General features: G+C 44.0%; 1 long non-coding RNA gene across 1 annotated transcript; it reads left to right on the top strand.

Moving 5' to 3' along the window:
• The first annotated feature begins 1,434 nt into the window (after positions 1 to 1,434).
• On the top strand, positions 1,435 to 17,179 carry LOC124240018 (uncharacterized). The gene is made up of 6 exons (XR_006888752.1): positions 1,435 to 1,657; positions 3,690 to 3,842; positions 4,407 to 4,481; positions 5,566 to 5,710; positions 6,353 to 6,505; positions 16,853 to 17,179. It is a non-coding gene; the product is annotated as an uncharacterized LOC124240018 (long non-coding RNA).
• Positions 17,180 to 18,206: the final 1,027 nt, after the last annotated feature.

The raw sequence follows: 18,206 nt of genomic DNA, 5'->3' as shown, positions 1-18,206 counted from the left end.
TTTTTAATTATTTGAGGAAACTCATACTGTTTTCCATAGTGGTTGCACCAATTACATTCCATCACCAGTGCGCAAGGGTTCCCTTTTCTCTACATCCTTCCCAATACTTGTTATCTCTTGTCTTTGATGATACCTATTCTAACAGGTGTGAGGTGAATGGGGCCATCATTTTGAAATATTTCTGTCTCCATAAGAACCGACAAAATGGGGGGCCAGCCAGGTGACACAGCCGTTAAGTTTGAATGTTCTGCTTTGGCAGCCTGGGGTTTGCCAGTTTGGATCCCGGGTGCAGACCTACGTACCACCTGTCAAGCCATGCTGTGGCAGGAGTCCCATATATAAAGTAGAAGAAGATGGGCATGGATGTTAGCTCAGGGCCAGTCTTCCTCAGCAAAAAGAGGAGGATTGGCGGTAGATGTTAGCTCAGGGCTAATCTTCCTCGAAAGAAAAAAAAAAGGAACCCACAAAATGGGTTCAAAGTCAGTAGAGTATCTGAATCAGAAAAACAAGACCCTTCCCAAGGAGAATCAACTTTCTCATGTGCTTTTGGCCTCAAGAGAGGGAGTCTGGCCACCATTCTCCCAGCTGCAGTTCAGAACAGCAGGCAGTGAAAAGTCAGCTGTAATAGAGTTCTAACTCTCGCCGAATGTGAATGGACACAGAATGTGCATCTGCATGAGCTGAGGCCCTGCTTCTAGGTACCACTAGCCATGGAGGCCACATCTGTGCCAGCGGCTGAACTTCAAGGCAGTCTGGCCTTCAGCCCTCAGCCCTCACCAAAGGCAACCTTCCTTTTACAAAAGACCTCTCAATTCTTATCCAAAAATAACACTGTGTGCAATTTATACTCATTTAATATCAAAATGGAAGGAGGTCTGCAAGGTCAAATCTATTTTCATACTAAGATGTTATCTGCCTTTTTTACTCTCTTTTCTCGGGAACGTATGAAGCGATGTGCTTTGGGAAAACTCAGTCTGATATCACAACAGAGTGAGTCCAGGAGCAGAAATGAGACTCCATCTGTCTTTTATTAAGCTAAACATTTAAAAAATTTGCAGGAATGTAAAATGGTGCCACACATCTCACTAACAGTTTTTGCTTTGGAAAACATAGCTATTTTTTAAAAAATTATGTTAACATGGTGGGTTTATTATTGTAATTTTAAGTAAATAAATACATATTTTTAAATGTTCAGTTTTAATTTCTAATATGGTAAAGATTGGGAGGTAGAACCCACATAAATAAAAACAACTTGAGGTCCTCAGTAATGTTAAGAGTGTAAAGGAGACTTGAGATCAAGAAGTTTGAGAATCGCTGCCTTATTTCTTCCTCAAATCGCAGATTGTCCCTCAGGCTCCACCCCAAAGTTTTCAAGCGTAGGAGCTCCCCTGCTCCGCCAACGGTTGGGCTTCACTTTGGTGACGATCTGCCATCTTTCACTCCTTTCCAGAACAGCTGCCTCAAAGCTCCTCACAACCCTGCACACCCCTCCTCCTGGGCCGCCCTTCCCGCCTTCCGGAGGGAGAATGCATTCCTTTGACTCCGCTCAGCAAACCTAGGATGGGGACATGGGACTCGTGCGCAGCTGGGGAAGCCAGGGACGAAAATACAGCCACTGCCCTCAAGGAACTTCTGATTTTGTGGGAGATATTGACAGGTAAGCAGCTGCCCACGAGATACCAGTCCTTGCTGTTTGCCAGCTAACACCCTAGGGGCAGAGCGGGTATGGAGCCAGCCCTCCGGCCGCTGCCGCTCCCGCAGCCCCAGATTCCTGAGATCCCGGGCCCCGCGCGCCCCCCGGGGGCCGTGACTCGCCTGCGCAGCCTTTTCCTTCTGGAGCTGCCGGACCAGCACCAGGGTAAAATCTCAAGTCTGGGGGTCCCAGCGCTGGGGCCCCATCGCTGTGAGGATCTATCTGCGTCCTCGGCGGTCTTCCGTCTGTCCCTCTGCTCACGTTTACCCCTTGAAGACTAATTCCAGTCCAATCCTGCCTCTGTGCCTGCCCTTTATGGCTGCTAGGCATCTTGTGTGTTTCTTCCCCACCAATCCATTTGTAGGTGACATAAAGAGTATGTCACGGTAGAAATAATATGTGGTGCGGCTTGGACCTAAGTCCAGGGAGCGCGATGCCAAAGTGACACTTCTTACTGATACGCCCGATAGCAAATAATCTGATGTCTACAGCGATTGGCGATTGATGGAAACTCGACGCTTGGGTCAAGCTCCTTCAGGAGGGGGAATGTGAGTCTGGACCTTCTGAATCTCATTGGCTTAGGCCCGATTCCCTGCTCCTCTGGAGTGCATGGTTATACTTTCCACATTCTAATGAGGGGATCAATAGCCCAAGATCTCCACTAGTCCTTCTAGGGCTTTCTTCCAGGGATGTAGGGGCCCTCCTGTTGTAAACAGAACTGGAGTGGTCTGCTGTAACATCCCATAGCTCCTCGAAGTGAGTAGGCGGATGAACACTCGGACTCTGGCTTACTGGAAGGTAAGCCCTAAAATCGAGGAAGAAAAAACCAAAGTGTCTGTCTTTTGGGAGACACTGGGTGTTGAGAGGGAGTTTCAGAGACAGCAAGGCATCCTCAGGAACCAGCGTAAGGGTTTCTCCTATAGTTCTGACCCAGAGTCCATTAGCAGGAACCTCACTGCCCCATCAGCAAACTCGACCATCTTAACTCAGTGGTTTCCATGGTAACCGTCAAAGACTGGTCCAGTTTTCCTCCTACAGACGGCCCTCCCACCCCTCCCCCCTCCAGTCACTTTCCAACATGACCTAGAACTGGATTCCATACAAATACGATTTGCAAAGCTATTGTTTCCCCCTTTGCAATCCGTGTCCTAAGAAAATACAAACCATTTAATTTACACGGAAATACCCTTTAAAAATAAACCAGCAATATCAGGTACATGGGGGTTTATTTTATTATTATTTTTACTTTTGTGTGTGCTTAGAATTTTCCGTAATGAAAAATTTTTTTAATTAAAAATTTTTTTTAATGTTTTCTAAAAAAAAAATTTAAACAAAAAGGAAAGAAATGTTCAAAATAGTTTTCTTTCTACATTTCTTAAGAAAATCTGGTCTTCTTGCAGAATGATATGAGGTTATGAAATAAATACCATTTTCTACAAAAGGAAATCATAGATTGTAAGCCTCAATCCTTATCTGGGGTAGGGTGATGATGGGAGAGCCTAAGACTTTAATTCTGAAGCACAAGAAGAATATAAACAAACCTTTAAAAAGCATAAGAAAATATAGATACTTAGGGGGAAGCCATAGTGGTTGAGTTCACGCACTCTGCTTTGGGGGCCCAGGGTTCACAGGTTCCCATCCCCGGCCCAGACCTAGCACCGCTCGTCAAGCCACACTGTGGTGGCCTCCCACATAAAACAGAGGAAGATGGGCACAGATGTTAGCTCAGGGCCAATCTTCCTCACAAAAAATCAAAAAATAAAAAAAAATTCAATTCAATCAATCACGTTGGCCTTCTTCCACAACCTTTCCATCTTTTCCCCATGCAGCTCCCTCACCCTTCGCAACCTTTCTAACTTCCACAGTGAGAAACCCAGCAACTGTGAATGCCTGCCTGTGACAGGGGCTGGGTAAACTATGGTCCTTGGGCCAGTTCTGGCCTGGGGCCTGTTTTTGTACGGCCAGTCAGCTAAGAATGGTTTTTACGTTGTTAAAGGGCTGTAAAACAAGCAAACACACAAAGAAGACTCTGCGACAGAAACTAGATGTCCACTCGCCAGCCAGGTCTGATGTGTGAACCACCTCTACGGTAGGCTGGCTGGAGCCCTGCTGAAAGGTGGCTCTTCCATCCAGGCCACAGTGACGAGAGGTACAGCCGGCTGGGAAGTTGCCATGCCGACAGGGAATTCAGTTCTTAAAATAGTCGACTGTGCTTAGGCATTCTCAGGGTGGGTGGGTTTGGAGGGGAGGGGGTTAGGGAGAGGGGTGGGAGAGATGATAAACTAATGAGTCAGACCCAACTGGTGACAGCTGTTCCGTCATCCCTCTGGCAAAGCGAGGTGGGGAGGGGATAACTCTAAAACAAGGTATGAAAGAGACATTTTCCATTCAAAGAGTGGGGATGGCTCCATTTCCTCTCACTGTTTTCCTGCCTGACAGAAGGAAATCCCGGCTGCACCCCTCCTCCTCCCACCACCCTGCAGCCTCCTCCGTGCCGAGAACAGGGTGCCTGCCGTGATTCCGAGGGATCGGGTGTGCTGGGGATTGGTCTGTGCAGGGGCTGGGAGGAGCTCGTTCTCACACGCGGCTGCCTCGGGGCTTCACCCACGGGGTCGGGGATGGGGTGGGGGTGAGTCTCACCATCATCGTTATCAGCATCAGCATCATGGGGCCAAAATGAAAGTGTATCACGAAAAGTGTGTCTTTTATCCAGATAGACCAGTCAGTCAACAATCATTCTCTGAGAATCTCCTGTCACCTCTTTGTTGTGCCCTCAGTGCCTGGACAGGTGAGCTAAGTCCATTGTTTTTAATTGTGGTAAAATATATATAAATAAAATTTACCATTTTGACCATTTTTTAACTGTACGATTCAGTGGCATGAAGCACATTCACACTGTTGTGCAACCATCACCACCGTCCATCTCCAGAACCGATTTATTGTCCCATATTCTGAAACTCTACGCAGAGCTCCCCATTTTGTACTCCCCCCTCACCCCGCCCTGCCCCTGGCAACCACTACTCTTTCTGTCTCTACAAATTTGGCTATTCTAGGAATCTTATATAAGTGGGATTATACAATATTTGTTCTTTTGTGTTTGGCTTATTTCACTTAGTATATTTTCAGGGTTCCTCCATGTTGAAACGTATGTCAGAAGTTCATTCCTTTTTAAGACTGGATAATATTCCATCATATGTGTATACCACATTTTACTTATCCATTCATCCATCAATGGGCATTTGGGTTGTTTCCACCTTTTGGCTACTGTGGATAATGCTGCTAAGAACTTTGGTGTATAAATAGCTGCTTGACTCCCTCCTTTCAATTCTTTTGGTGGCTAAGTCCATTTTCAGAAAGAAGACAGATTGAGATCCCATCCAGGCTGCAGACAATGCTACAGCAACATTTTCTTATCTTTTCCATCCCATCTGTTCAGAATCCATCTCCTAGGAGGCCAGCAAGCCCCTTGTCTCCTGTCTTCCTCCTTCTTCCATGCTCCTGCCCTCTGCTATAACTGTCCATTACCATGAGGTCAAGGCCCTGGGGATCTCTGGCCTCAAATTTTTATCAAGGACGGTGGGGAGCTTTAAGCATGATAGTTCTTTCATGTTTTTCAGAGTTGAGCATCATTAAAGCAAAATTTTCTGGGTTTAATACAAATTATACCTTTTAACATGATTTTACTGTATTTTCATACTAAAGGACCCATTTCCCACCAGAGGCAGGGAAGGGAAGGACTCAGTGGATGGCATATCACTAGGAATTTTCTGGCTGGGAGTGAACACATGGCCTCAGTTGGCTCACTCAGGCTGAAGGGAAGGAATTTTATTTCATGGCTGGGTAAGATGTTCTTTTTTCTTTTTCTCTTGAAGTGTTCCACTTGATGCTGATCAAAAGGAAGATGAGCTGTGGATAAAGCTGACACCTGGAGAGGAAGGCAGAGCTGAGAGAACAGCAGAATATGATGCTGGAGCCCAGATCATGCAATGCCTGAAACTTACCCTACTCCAGTTATCCGTAAGGGAGCTAATAAATTGCCTTGGATTTTAAGCCCATTTGAAGGGGCTTTCTGATCCTCAGGGCTGGAAACAATCTCAGTGACTCAGTCTGCTTGGTGTTAGATTTTGGTAACAGGGGAAAGTCATCATGAGGTATAAGCGAGGCGAGTTGGGGGAGAGGGGGACGTGATCAGATCTGCATTTCAGAGCATCCCTCTGCTGCAGGGTGGGAATAGGCTAGTGGGGAGCCGGGGTGGTTGCAGTTAGGGGGACACTGGGCCGGCTCTGGTGAAAGGTTATGGAGAAGAGAGGGGAACAGATGCAGGAGATTTTAAGGAAGTTGGATAAGTTTGACAGAAGTTAGTAAGTTAGTAAAGTTGACCAGCCTTGATGGTTTGTGGGGAGGAGAGGGAGGTGTCACCAGGGACCTCAAGGTTTGTGGCTGAGCAGCTGGATGAATAGGGGTGCTACCCACCACGACACGGTTGTCATTGAGGGGAAGAGATTGAACACTGACAGAGTCAGGCTCCTGCAGCAACTGGACTCTGGTGGGAGAAACAACAGGCGACGTTATCTTGGTGCTAGCCGCGAACCAAACATGATTCAAGGTGCTTTACAGGTGCAAACTCGTTGACACAGTGACCTTTGTCTCATTTTACAGATGAGGAAACTGAGGCAGTGAGAGGTTAAGTAATTTGCCCAAGGCCACACAACGAGCCAAGAAATGATATTTGAACCCAAGTTGTTTGTGGCCATGAGGTTTCCAAGGAATGTATGTACCCAAGAAGGCTCTGACAAGCAAATGGCAGAGAAGGTAATGCTTTTATCCGGGGCCCGGCCTCCAACTCCAATGCAGAGAACTCTAGGAAGCTGGATTTTCACTCCTGACCCAGCTCCCCTTTCCTAAGTCACTTAACACCTAGATGGCTTCTGACTGAGCGCCTGGGAGGTGTGCTCCATTTCACGGCCCCTGTGCCCCAACAGCAGTCTCTGATCTTACCACTGCCATCAGTGGAACCTGACCCAGTGGATCCCTAGCAGGGCCAGGGTGAGAGGCTGCGTCTTTCTCCAGTGCCCGGGGCCAATCTGGCCCAGGCCTAGCCTGCCGCCAGCAGGGAGGAGGAGAGCCACTCAGAAAGGAAGGCATGGGTGAGTCTGCTCAGAGGGAAGGGCCAGGCTTTACTGGTCACCTGGAAAGAGGAGCAAGAAGAGAGAGCCACCCTCGTGCGCTCCATCTCCTTGGAAAGCACGTGAGCCCTGGAGTCAGATTAGTTCTCATCTGCACGTATGGGGTTGTAATTCTTCACCATGGCTTCCCTTAGTCAACACACAGGGCTAAGCAATGTCCTCAACAACATCCTTCCAGTCATACAGAGAGGAGTTTCCTAGAGCATTCCTCAGCATAGGGGACTGCAGGGGTCAAGTCAGCACTAAGTCTATGGGGGCACGAAGAAGGGCAGGACATAGCTCTGTGTGTGTGTGTGTCTTTGTCATCACCACCATCATCATCTTCCTCATCACCATCATCATAGCAGTTTCAGTTTACTAAGTGAATATACTGAGGGAGGCACTTCATATTTATCTTACTGTTTTATCTTGTAACCCAAATGTCAGATGGGGGTGTCTTTTCCCTGAGAGCTATGTGACATCACATGGATGCCACTGCCCACCCCAGACACATAGACTCCAAAGCCAGTGATATCCAAAAGCACCCCCCCCGATTTCTGCTAATTTTGGGGAGCAGGGAAGAGGTTTTCGTTTCTCATGGACGCCTCTGCGTCGTGGGCTCCCACTTGTAAGAGCAGTTTTGTTTGTTCTGCCATGTCATGGCTGGTATGAAACTCAGTGCTGCACTCGTTTCCGCAAAAACAGCCCCTCACGCAGACAGTTGTGGTGAGGTGGGCTCTGCTGTGATGTGAGCGTCAAGGGGGCGCATACTGCAGTCTTCTGCCCCTTTGTCGCATTGCTTTCCTTCCCCTCTTCCCAGCTCTGTACTTGATCCCCTCCCACTGGGTTACTGGGGGAGCGCCAATTTTTTTGCCCTTGGTGATGGAGAAAAATTCAACTTTCCCAGCTCCTTCTCTCAAACTCACACATCTGGCTCGAGAACAAAGGGCCTCCATGGAGTACAATCTACTCTCCTTACGAGGCAGGTGGGTTATAAACAGCCAGCTTTCCCTCCTTGCCATCCTAGGGCTACAGATCCTTGTCTTGTCTCCCACTACTGGATTATACATTCCTTGAAGGCGGGGACCACCTTGTCTTGTTCTCTGTGATGTCCTTGCACAGCTCTTGGCACGTGTGGGCACTTGTGAAAAAGTGATCAAAGTCTCTTCCTGTTCAGAAGCAGCGCAGCCACAAGCCATAAGCCAGATAAATCTAAAGTGCCTTCAGGAGGACAAGAGGTTTAAGAAACACTGATTCATTGATGGCTCCTTCGAGTAGGAGAGACTTGAAATGATATCATTAAGCAAATATTTGTTGAGCGTTTCCTGTGTCCAGCATGCTGTGTGTGGTGCTGGGGCGTGGCACTGGGACAAAGATGAAATCATCACTCTGCCCTCGAGGGTCTCACCATAAAGGGGAAGACACACACACACCCCACTGATTGCCAAGCAGTGGACCAAAGCGATTATCACTGAGTGTGGACCAAGGGATCCCAGAAGGAATGGATTCTGTTTTGGGGTAGGAGGGTGAGTTGAGTGATTTGGGATGGGAAGGTGGGTAGAGAGGGCTTTCCAGAGGATATGACACTACTGTGGGCATTTGAGGCAAAAGTGGAGAGGTGTGGGAGTGCCTGGATGCCTCCAAGAGTAAGGAGTGGACAGCACAGGCAGTGTGCCTGGAGCTGGGACGGAGTCGGGCACCAACCTGCACAGGACTGCCCTGCTTTGCCCAGGAGCCGTGCCGCTTTCCTGGAGGTGATGGTTGGGCAGCCAGCAAGCGTTGTAACTTGATTCCCTGTGTCCGTTCCTCCCTCCCTCCACGCCAGGGAAGAGCAGGGGGCGCGGGATGGGTGAAAATCTTTAAGATGTTTGCTTCCCTTAATCAGCCCCCCAGGCAGCTGACATTCTTCTTCCCTTGGAATCTAAGAGGGAGGAAGAGTGGACTGAAAATGAGAAAATGCTCATGTGAAGGAGTAGAAAGCAGCTGGAAGTACAACACTCATCTGGAGATGGAATGAATAAATGAGATAAAATCCTAAATAAATATCTTTCATGGTACTAATTGCGTTTTAAAACTGCCACCGGAGAACAGATAAAATGATGCTGTATTTCATTAGTGGCTCCCTTAATTCTATGCTATTTGCCAGCAAGTCCTATTAAAGTACTCTGTAATTAAAGAGCAGTTCTGGGTCCTGTAATTTAGAGCATTATTAAAATATGGCAAGGGACTGGAGGCAAGGAGATGGAAACAAACACCACTTTCATAAGGTCCTTGTGGGTCACACAGAATGTGACTTTCAAAGCTCAGCCTTTGGACTGCCCCTGCCAGAGGGAGCATCCACATCAGTTTTCCACCTGGGCGACCAGTTACGTTTTTATCCCACAGGAGAGTAGACGGAGAAGTGAATCAGTCCTTTTTCAAAAATGATTCTTTTATTGCAATATAATTCTCATAACATAAAATTACCACTTTAAAGGGTAGAATTCAGCGGTTTTGGTATATTCACAATGTTGTACAGCCATCACCTCTATTTAATTCCGGAAGATTTTCATCACCCCCAAAAGAAACCCGTACCTGTTAGCAGTCCGTCCCCATTCCCACCCACCCAGCCCCTAGGCAGCCACTAATTACTTTCTGCCTCTATGGATTTGCCTATTCTGGACATTTCATATAAAAGGAATCCTACAGTGTGTGGTCTTTTGTGACTGACTTTTATTTTTAATAATTTTTTTGTCCTTTCATTTTTTTTTAATTTGAGTTCATAATAGTTTACATCATTGTGAAATTTCATTTGTACATTGTTTCTTGTCTGTCACCACGTAGGTGCTCCCCTTCACCCCCTGTACCCACCCCCCTCCCCTCTTCCCCTGGTAACCACTGAACTGTTTTCATTGTCCATGTGTTTGTTTATATTCTACTCTGATTGAAATCATCTGGTGTTTGTCTTTCTCAGTCTGACTTATTTCACTTAGCATAATTCCCTCCAGGTCCATCCATGTTGTTGCAAATGGGATGATTTTTGTCTTTTTTTCTGGCTGAGTAGTATTCCATTGTATATGTATATACCACATCTTCTTTATCCAATCATCAGTCAATGGGCACTTGGGTTGCTTCCATGTCTTGGCTGTTGTGAATAGTGCTGCCATGAACATAGGGGTGCATGTGCTACTTTGGATTGTTGATTGCAAGTTGTTTCGGTTGATACCCAGTAGTGGAATAGCTGGGTCATATGGTATTTCTATTTTTAGTTTTTTGAGGAATCTCCATACTGTTTTCCATAGTGGCTGCACCAGTTCGAGTTCCCACCAGCAGTGTATGGGGGTTCCCTTCTCTCCACACCCTCTCCAACATTTGTTATTTTTAGTCTTAGTGATTATAGCCATTTTAACAGGCATAAGGTGGTATCTTAGTGTAGTTTTGATTTGCATTTCCCTGATGATTAGTGATGTTGAACATCTTTTCATGTGTTTATTGACCATCTGTATATCTTCTTTGGAAAAATGTCTGTTCATCTCCTCTGCCCATTTTTTGATCAGGCTGTTTGGTTTTTTTGTTGTTCAGTTGTGTGATTCCTTGTATATTATGGAGATTAACCTCTTATCAGATAAATGATTTGCAAATATTTTCTCCCACTTGGTGGGTTGTCTTTTTGTTTTGATCCTAGTTTCTTTCGCCTTGCAGAAGCTCTTTAGTCTGATGAACTCCCACTTGTTTATTTTTCTTTTGTTTCTCTTGTCTGAGAAGACATGGTATTCGAAAAGATCCTTTTTAGTTTGATGTCACAGAGTGTACCACCTATATTATCTTCCTGGAGTTCTATGGTTTCAGGACTTATCTTCAAGTCTTTGATCCATTTTGAGTTTATTTTTGTGCATGGCGTGAGATAATGGTCTGCTTTCATTCTTTTGCATGTGGCTGTCCAGTTTTCCTAACACCATTTATTGAAGAGACTGTCTTTTCTCCATTATGTCCTTGGCACCTTTGTCAAAGATTAGCTGTCTGTATGTGTGGTTTTATTTCTGGGCTTTCAGTTCTGTTCCATTGATCTATGTGCCTATTTTTGTGCCAGTACCATGCTGTTTTGATTACTGTAGCTTTGTAGCATATTTTGAAGTCAGGGATTGTGATGCCTCCAGCTTTGTTCTTTTTTCTCAGGATTGCTTTAGCAATTCGAGGTCTTTGGTTTCCCCATATGAATTTTAGGATTCTTTGTTCTGTTTCAGTGAAGAATGTCATTGGGATTCTGATTGAGATTGCACTGAATCTGTAGATTGCTTTAGGTAGTATGGACATTTTAACTATGTTTATTCTTCCAACTCGTGCATGGAATCTCTTTCCATCTCTTTATGTCATTATATATTTCTTTCAATAATGTCTTATAGTTTTCATTGTATAAGTCCTTCACTTCCTTAGTTAAATTTATTCCTAGGTACTTTATTCTTTTTGTTGCGATTGTTAGTGGAGTTGTATTCTTGAGTTCTCTTCCTGTAAGTTCGTTATTAGAGTACAGAAATGCAACTGATTTTTGTAAGTTTATTTTGTACCCCGCATCTTTACTGTAGTTGTTAATTAATTCTAATAGTTTTCCAATGGATTCTTTAGAATTTTCTATATATAAGATCGTGTCATCTGCAAACAGTGAGAGTTTCACTTCTTCACTCCCTATTTGGGTTACTTTTATTCCTTTCTCTTGCTTAATTGCTCTGGGCAAAACCTCCAGTACTATGTTGAATAAGAGTGGTGATAGTGGACATCCTTGTCTTATTACTGTTCTCAGAGGGATGGCGTTCAGTTTTTCCCCTTTGAATATGATGTCAGCTGTGGGTTTGTCATATATGGCCTTTATTATGTTGAGGTAATTTCCTTCTATCCCCATTTTCTTAAGAGTTTTTATCATAAATGGCTGTTGGATCTTGTCAAATGCTTCTCTGCATCTATTGAGATGATCGTGTGGTTTTTGTTCCTCATTTTGTTAATGTGGTTTATCACATTGATTGATTTGTGGATGTTGAACCATCCCTGTGTCCTTGGTATAAATCCCACTTGATCATGATGTATGATCCTTTTTATACATTGCTGTATTCGAGTTGCCAATATTTTGTTGAGGATTTTTGTATCTATGTTCATCAGCAATATTGGCCTGCAGTTTTCCTTTTTTGTGTTGTCCTTGTCAGGCTTTGGGATCAGAGTGGTGCTGGCCTCGTAGAATGTGTTAGGAAACATTCCATCTTCCCTGATTTTTTTGGAATAGTTTGAGAAGGATAGGTATTAAATCCTCTCTGAAAGCTTGGTAGCGTTCCCCAGGGAAGCCCTCTGGTCCTGGGCTTTTATTCTTTGGGATGCTTTTGATTACTGTTTCAATCTCTTTACCTGTGATTGGTCTATTCAGATTCTCTATTTCTTCTTGATTAAGCTTTGGGAGGTTGTAAGAGTCTAAGAATTTATTCATTTCCTCTAGATTGTCCATTTCGTTAGCATATAGTTTTTTGTAGTATTCTCTTATAATCCGTTGTGTTTCTGTGGTATCCATTGTTATTTCTCCTCTGTCATTTCTAATTTTATTTATCTGAGCTTTCTCTTCTTTTTTTCTTTGTAAGTGTGGCTAGGGGTTTTTCTATTTTATTTATCTTCTCAAAGAACCAGCTCTTTGTTTCATTGATCCTTTCTACTGCCTTTTTTGTTTCAATAGCTCTGATTTTTCTTTTGTTTCTCCTCTGGTTTTTATTATTTCTCTCCTTCTGCTACCTTTGGGCTTTGTTTGTTCTTCTTTTTCTGATTCAGTTAGTTGTAGTTTGAGATTGCTTATTTGGGATTTTTCTTGTTTGTTAAGGTAAGCATGTATTGTGATGAATTTCCCTCTTAATACAGCTTTTGCTGCATCCCATATGAGTTGGTATGGTATGTTTTTATTTTCATTTGTCTCCAGATATTTTTTTATTTCTCCTTTAATGTCTTCAATGACCCATTGCTTATTCAGTAGCATGTTGTTCAGTCTCCACATCTTTGTCCCTTTCTCAGCTTTTTTCTTGTAATTAATTTCTAGCTTTATAGCATTGTGATCAGAAAAGATGCTTGTTATTATTTTAATCTTCTTAAATTTATTGAGGCTTGCCTCGTTTCCCAACATATTGTCTATCCTTGAGAATGTTTCGTGTGCACTTGAGAAGAATGTGTATTCTGCTGTCTTTGGATGTAGTGTTCCATATATGTCTATTAAGTCCAACTGGTCTAGCTTTTCATTTAATTCCACAGTTTCCTTGTTGATTTTCTGTCTGGATGATCTATCCATTGAAGTGAGTGGAGCGTTGAGGTCCCCTACTATTATTGTGTTATTATTAACATCTTCTTTTAGGTTTGTTAATAGTTGCTTTATGTACTTTGTTGCTCCTGTGTTGGATGCATAGATATTTATAATTGTTATTTCTTCTTGGTGGAGTGTCCCTTTGATCATTATACACTGCCCCTCTTTGTCTCTCTTTACCTGTCTTACCTTGAAGTCTACTTTGTCTGATATAAGTATTGCATCACCTGCTTTCTTTTGTTTGCCATTAGCTTGCAGTATCTTCTATCCCTTCACTCTGAGCCTGTGTTTGTCATTGGAGCTGAGATGTGTTTCCTGGAGGCAGCATATTGTTGGGTCTTGTTCTTTAATCCATCTCACCACTCTGTGTCTTTTTATTGGAGAATTCAATCCATGTACGTTTAGGGTGATTATTGATATATGAGGGCTTAAAGCTGCCATTTTATCACTCGTTTTCTGGTTTTCCTACATTTCCTTTGTTTCTCGTCCTGTGTATTTTGGTCTACCAGTCAAGTTATGTAGATTTTTATGTTGTGTTTCTTTGTTTCTCCTTATTTATTATTCATGTCTCTGTTCTGCTTTTTTGTTTAGTGGTTACCCTGAGGTTTGTATTCAAAATCTCTTGGATAAGATAGTCCCTTTTCTGATGGCTTCTTATTTTCTTAGACTTAAACTGATTCAGTCCCTTTCCTCTTCCCCCCAAGCTGTTTTTCTCACATCTTATTCCATCTTGTGTTATGAGTTTGTGGTTAGAATGACAATATTATCTTTGTTTTTGGTGTTTTCCTTCTCTTTGTCTTTAATGGTATATTTGAATATTTGCTATCCTCCTCTGATTCTGACTACCTATTTATGTCCTTACTCCATGCTTTGTAACCCCTTTCTCCCTTTTTTTTCCTTCAAGTATGAGGGCCTTCTTGAGGATTTCTTGTGTGTGTGGGTGGTGGGTTCTCATGGCTACAAACTTCCTTAGCTTATGTTTGTCTTGGAAATTTTTTATTTCTGCATCATATCTGAAAAATATTTTCTCTGGATAGAGTATACTTGGCTGAAAGTTTTTTTCCTTCAAAGATTTGAATATGTCATTCCAGTCTCTCTGATCCTGTAAGATTTCTGCAGAGAAATCTGCTGAAACCTTGATGGAGTTTCCTTTGTAGGTCATTTTCTTCTGCCTTGCTGCCCTTAGTATTCTTTCTTTGTCATTCACTTTTACCAGTTTCACTACTACATGCCTTGCAATAGGTCTTTTTACATTGACATATTTAGGATATCTGATACCTCTTCCACATGGATTTCCTTCTCCTTCCCTAGGTTTGGGAAGTTCTCTGCTATTATTTCTTTGAGCAAGCTTTCTGCTCCATTGTCCTTCTCTTCTCCCTCTGGAATACCTATAATTCTTATGTTGCATTTCCTCATTGAGTCAGATATTTCTTGGAGACTTTCTTCATTTCTTTTTAGTCTTGGTTCTCTGTCCTGCTCTATCTGGAGCATTTCAACATGTCTATCTTTGATTATGCTGGAACACTCCTCTATGATGTCCACCCGAGTGTTCAGGGAATCCATATTTTGTTTTATTTCTTCCATTGTGTCTTTCATCGCTAATATTTCTGATTGGTTCTTCTTTATAGTTTCAATCTCTTTTGTGAAGTAGCCCCTGAACTTGTTGAATTGTTGTTCTACATTCTCTTAACTCATTGAGTTTTGTGGTGATATCTATTTTGAATTCTTTGTCATTTAGATTACATATTTCTGTGTCCTCAGGACTGATTTCTGGGTACTTGTCATTTTCTCTCTGGTCTGGAGATCTAATGTGATGTTCGACATTATATTATATTGCTAGAGGGGAGTGGCTCTGTTTTTTCGCATCCTGGTGTTGTTTGGTCAAAGTTATCACCTTTTGCCACTGGGTGGGGGTGAAGAGCTGCATATTCTGAGCTTTCTGCCTTCAGCAGAAATTCCAGAGGCTGGAGCTGCATTGGCTGCTGAGGGGAGGGGCACTATTTCCTGTGTGCTCTTGGGGTTTTCTCACTATCTGCTCTCCTGGGGTGTTGGCTTGATAAGGTCACCCCCCACGAAAGCTTTTGCCCTGGTAGAGGGCTTCCCTCTAGGCTGCAAGGGCCCTTGGGAGTCCTTGATGTTCTCGCAAATGAACATCCCCTCCCCCATTCCTTCCCTCTTGGAGGCCTCCTGTGGTCCCAGATTGCAGTCTTTGGGGGTGGGCAAAGTTTTCTCTTACCCCTTCCACCTCCTGTGAGGGGGGCTCCAGCCTCTCCGCCCTCTGTCATGTGGCTGTGTGGGTCTCTCTGACATTTTTTGTGTTGTGTTTGGATGTCCTCTGTTGGAGTATGGATGACCTTTTCATTGTATGTTGGAGGGGAGAGATTACTAGGAAAGGAAAGCTTGCCCCACCATGATGCTGATGTCACTCTCTGACTGACTTCTTTTACTTAGAATAATAGTTTCAAGGTTCATCCATGTTATAGCATGTATCAGTACTTCATTCTTTCTTTTTGGCTGAATAATGTTTCGTTGTCTGGATAGACCACTTTTGTTTTTCCATTCATCTGTTGATGGACATTTGGGTTATTTCCACTTTTTAGCTATTGTGAATAATTCTGCTGCGAACATTCATGTACAAGCTTTTGTGTGAACCTATGTTTTCAATTCTCTCAGGTACAGACCTAGGAGTAGAATTGCTGGGTCATATGGCAACTCCACATTTAACCTTCTGAGGAACCGCGAGACCATTTTCCACAGTACCTGCACCATTTTACATTCCCAAAATAACGCATGAGGGTTCCAGTTTCTCCACATCCTCACCAACACTTGTTATTGTCTGTTGCTTTTTAGTATGGCCATCCTAAAGGTGAGGAGTGGTATCTCATTGTGGCTAAATCTATCCTTTAGCCATGAAAATAGCCACCCTTTACCATTGCTCCTTGTGGTAAAGCATGCGGATTCTCTCTGCGTTAGGCCAGCAGGAGACAGGCTGTGGTCCTGCTTCCCCTGTTCCCTCTATCGGGAACTGGCCTGGAGACCTCCTCCTGACTGAGGACACTACAGCGGGTGGTATGTATGAGCCAAGTGGATCAAGTCCAAACCTGACTTCTGTCCCTTAGTAGCAAGCGTGACCCCAGGCAAGTTACTAAGACTTCCTACACCTCATCTCTGAAATGGGAATCATTTAAGGGGGTGCTACCATCTTTTGAGGACTCTAAGATACACTTCTTTCATGTCTCACCACCTCTGAAACGAGGATGTTTCCTCAAATGTGAGTCAGGCTGGCTGCAGTTGTGACATAGTTGTCACGGCCTGGGCCTACACATCAAAACTCGCCCAGCAGGCGTCAGCTGCCTGGGAGAAAACTCCAGACACAGTAGTGGAGCCTCTTTTTAGCAATGCTGCATCCCCAGTGCTCCTGGCGCACAGGACAATACTGTGGGGACAAACAGGGGCCTCGATGACTCTGAGTCAAAGGGTGATCAGAAGAGCAGACCCCAAATGTGAGGAAGTTTGGGGATACTATAGCCAATCTATTTCACTTTTTTTCTTTTTATCTATGCACAAGAGTGATGTGTGGCAAACATCTCTGTTTAAGTAAATCTGAAAGAGCTCTTTCAGTAAGTATAAAATAAAAATTCTAAGTGCTAAGAAACTCTTATGTCAATTAATTGGCACTTTTTTCTTTTTTAGGGGAGCATAAAATTATGACACGTGTTACAATCAGCGATGAAATACAGGCACCTACTTCCCATAATGAGAGGCTGTGAGAAGACCAGATGGGACAATGGGTCTGAAACACTCACCACAGGGCCTGGCAGAGAGCAGTGATGGTATCGATGTCGATGGTTAAAAATCTGATTAATAATAATGGACCTACTTGGCTGGTATTACGACATGTAACTGTTGCCCAGCTTTCTACGAGTAACCCCTCTTCTGACCCTTCACTGAATGATCCTGGAGGAGGAGAAACCATAATAAGTGCTTATTTCTTTTATAGCTCTCAGAAAGATCAATAAAATCAGCTGACCAATGAATGCAAAAATTTTTAAATGTTAATCAAAGACTCTTGGGGAAAAGGCTTGTTGTGTGCTATTTGCAAGACTGGAAGGTAACACACAGATGTTGGCCTCCTGGGGGACATTTACTCTGCATCATACAGGTCATTTGATGGTTTCTGGGCCCCCACGGGTCCATGTGGTTCAGCAGCTCTCCCTTCGAAGTCCAATAACTCTGCCCCTTGTTGTGTGGCCCTCTTCCCAACCCTGGGGTCAGTCACTTCATGTTGGTAGCTTGAAATTGGCCATGTCATGAATATTTACACCACAGAAATTGGCAAATACTATAAATCAGGACTTTTTTTTTTTTTTTTTTTTGGTGAGGAAGATTAGCCCTGAGCTAAAATCCATTGTCAATCTTCCTGTTTTTGCTTGAGGAAGATTGTGGCTGAGCTAACATCTGTGCCAATCTTCCTCTATTTTGTATGTGGGCTGCTGCCACAGCATGGCATCTTGATGAGCAGTTTGTAGGTCCGTGCCTGGATCTGAATCCGTGAACCCCGGGGCCGAAGAAGCAGAGTGTGCGAACTTAACCACTACACCACCAGGCTGGCCCCAGGACTTTTTTCTTTTTAGTTAATTTACTAGCACGTCACTGCATCAAATGTACTGAATTCCTGGGTACAAGGTTGTGTCTGTAAGCTCAGTCCCAAACCACAAGCCGAGGGCCACTCGCTGGATCAGCAGGATGTTTGGGCCTTTGAGGAGTTGTGGCACCACAGGCATCTGCCCCTCCTTCCCTGGACACATGTCCTGGCCATACTGGGGTGTCAGTGACCTGCTAGGAGGTTCTTCTTGCAGCAGTTTCAGCTGCAGTAACATCTGCCAGACAAGGGACAAACCGCTCCCTGGTTCCTATGTGGCTGGAGTCAGGCTGGCTGAGAGTTCAGCTTCTGAGGGCTGAGTTAGGGTGAGAGTGGGGCAGGAACAAAGGCACAGCAAAAGAGGAAAACGCTGCATATTTGACAACCGAAAAGAGGATGGAGACA

Source organism: Equus quagga, chromosome 5, assembly GCF_021613505.1.
Source record: "Equus quagga isolate Etosha38 chromosome 5, UCLA_HA_Equagga_1.0, whole genome shotgun sequence".
Classification (NCBI taxonomy): domain Eukaryota; kingdom Metazoa; phylum Chordata; class Mammalia; order Perissodactyla; family Equidae; genus Equus; species Equus quagga.
This window is presented reverse-complemented; position numbering and strand designations above follow the sequence as displayed.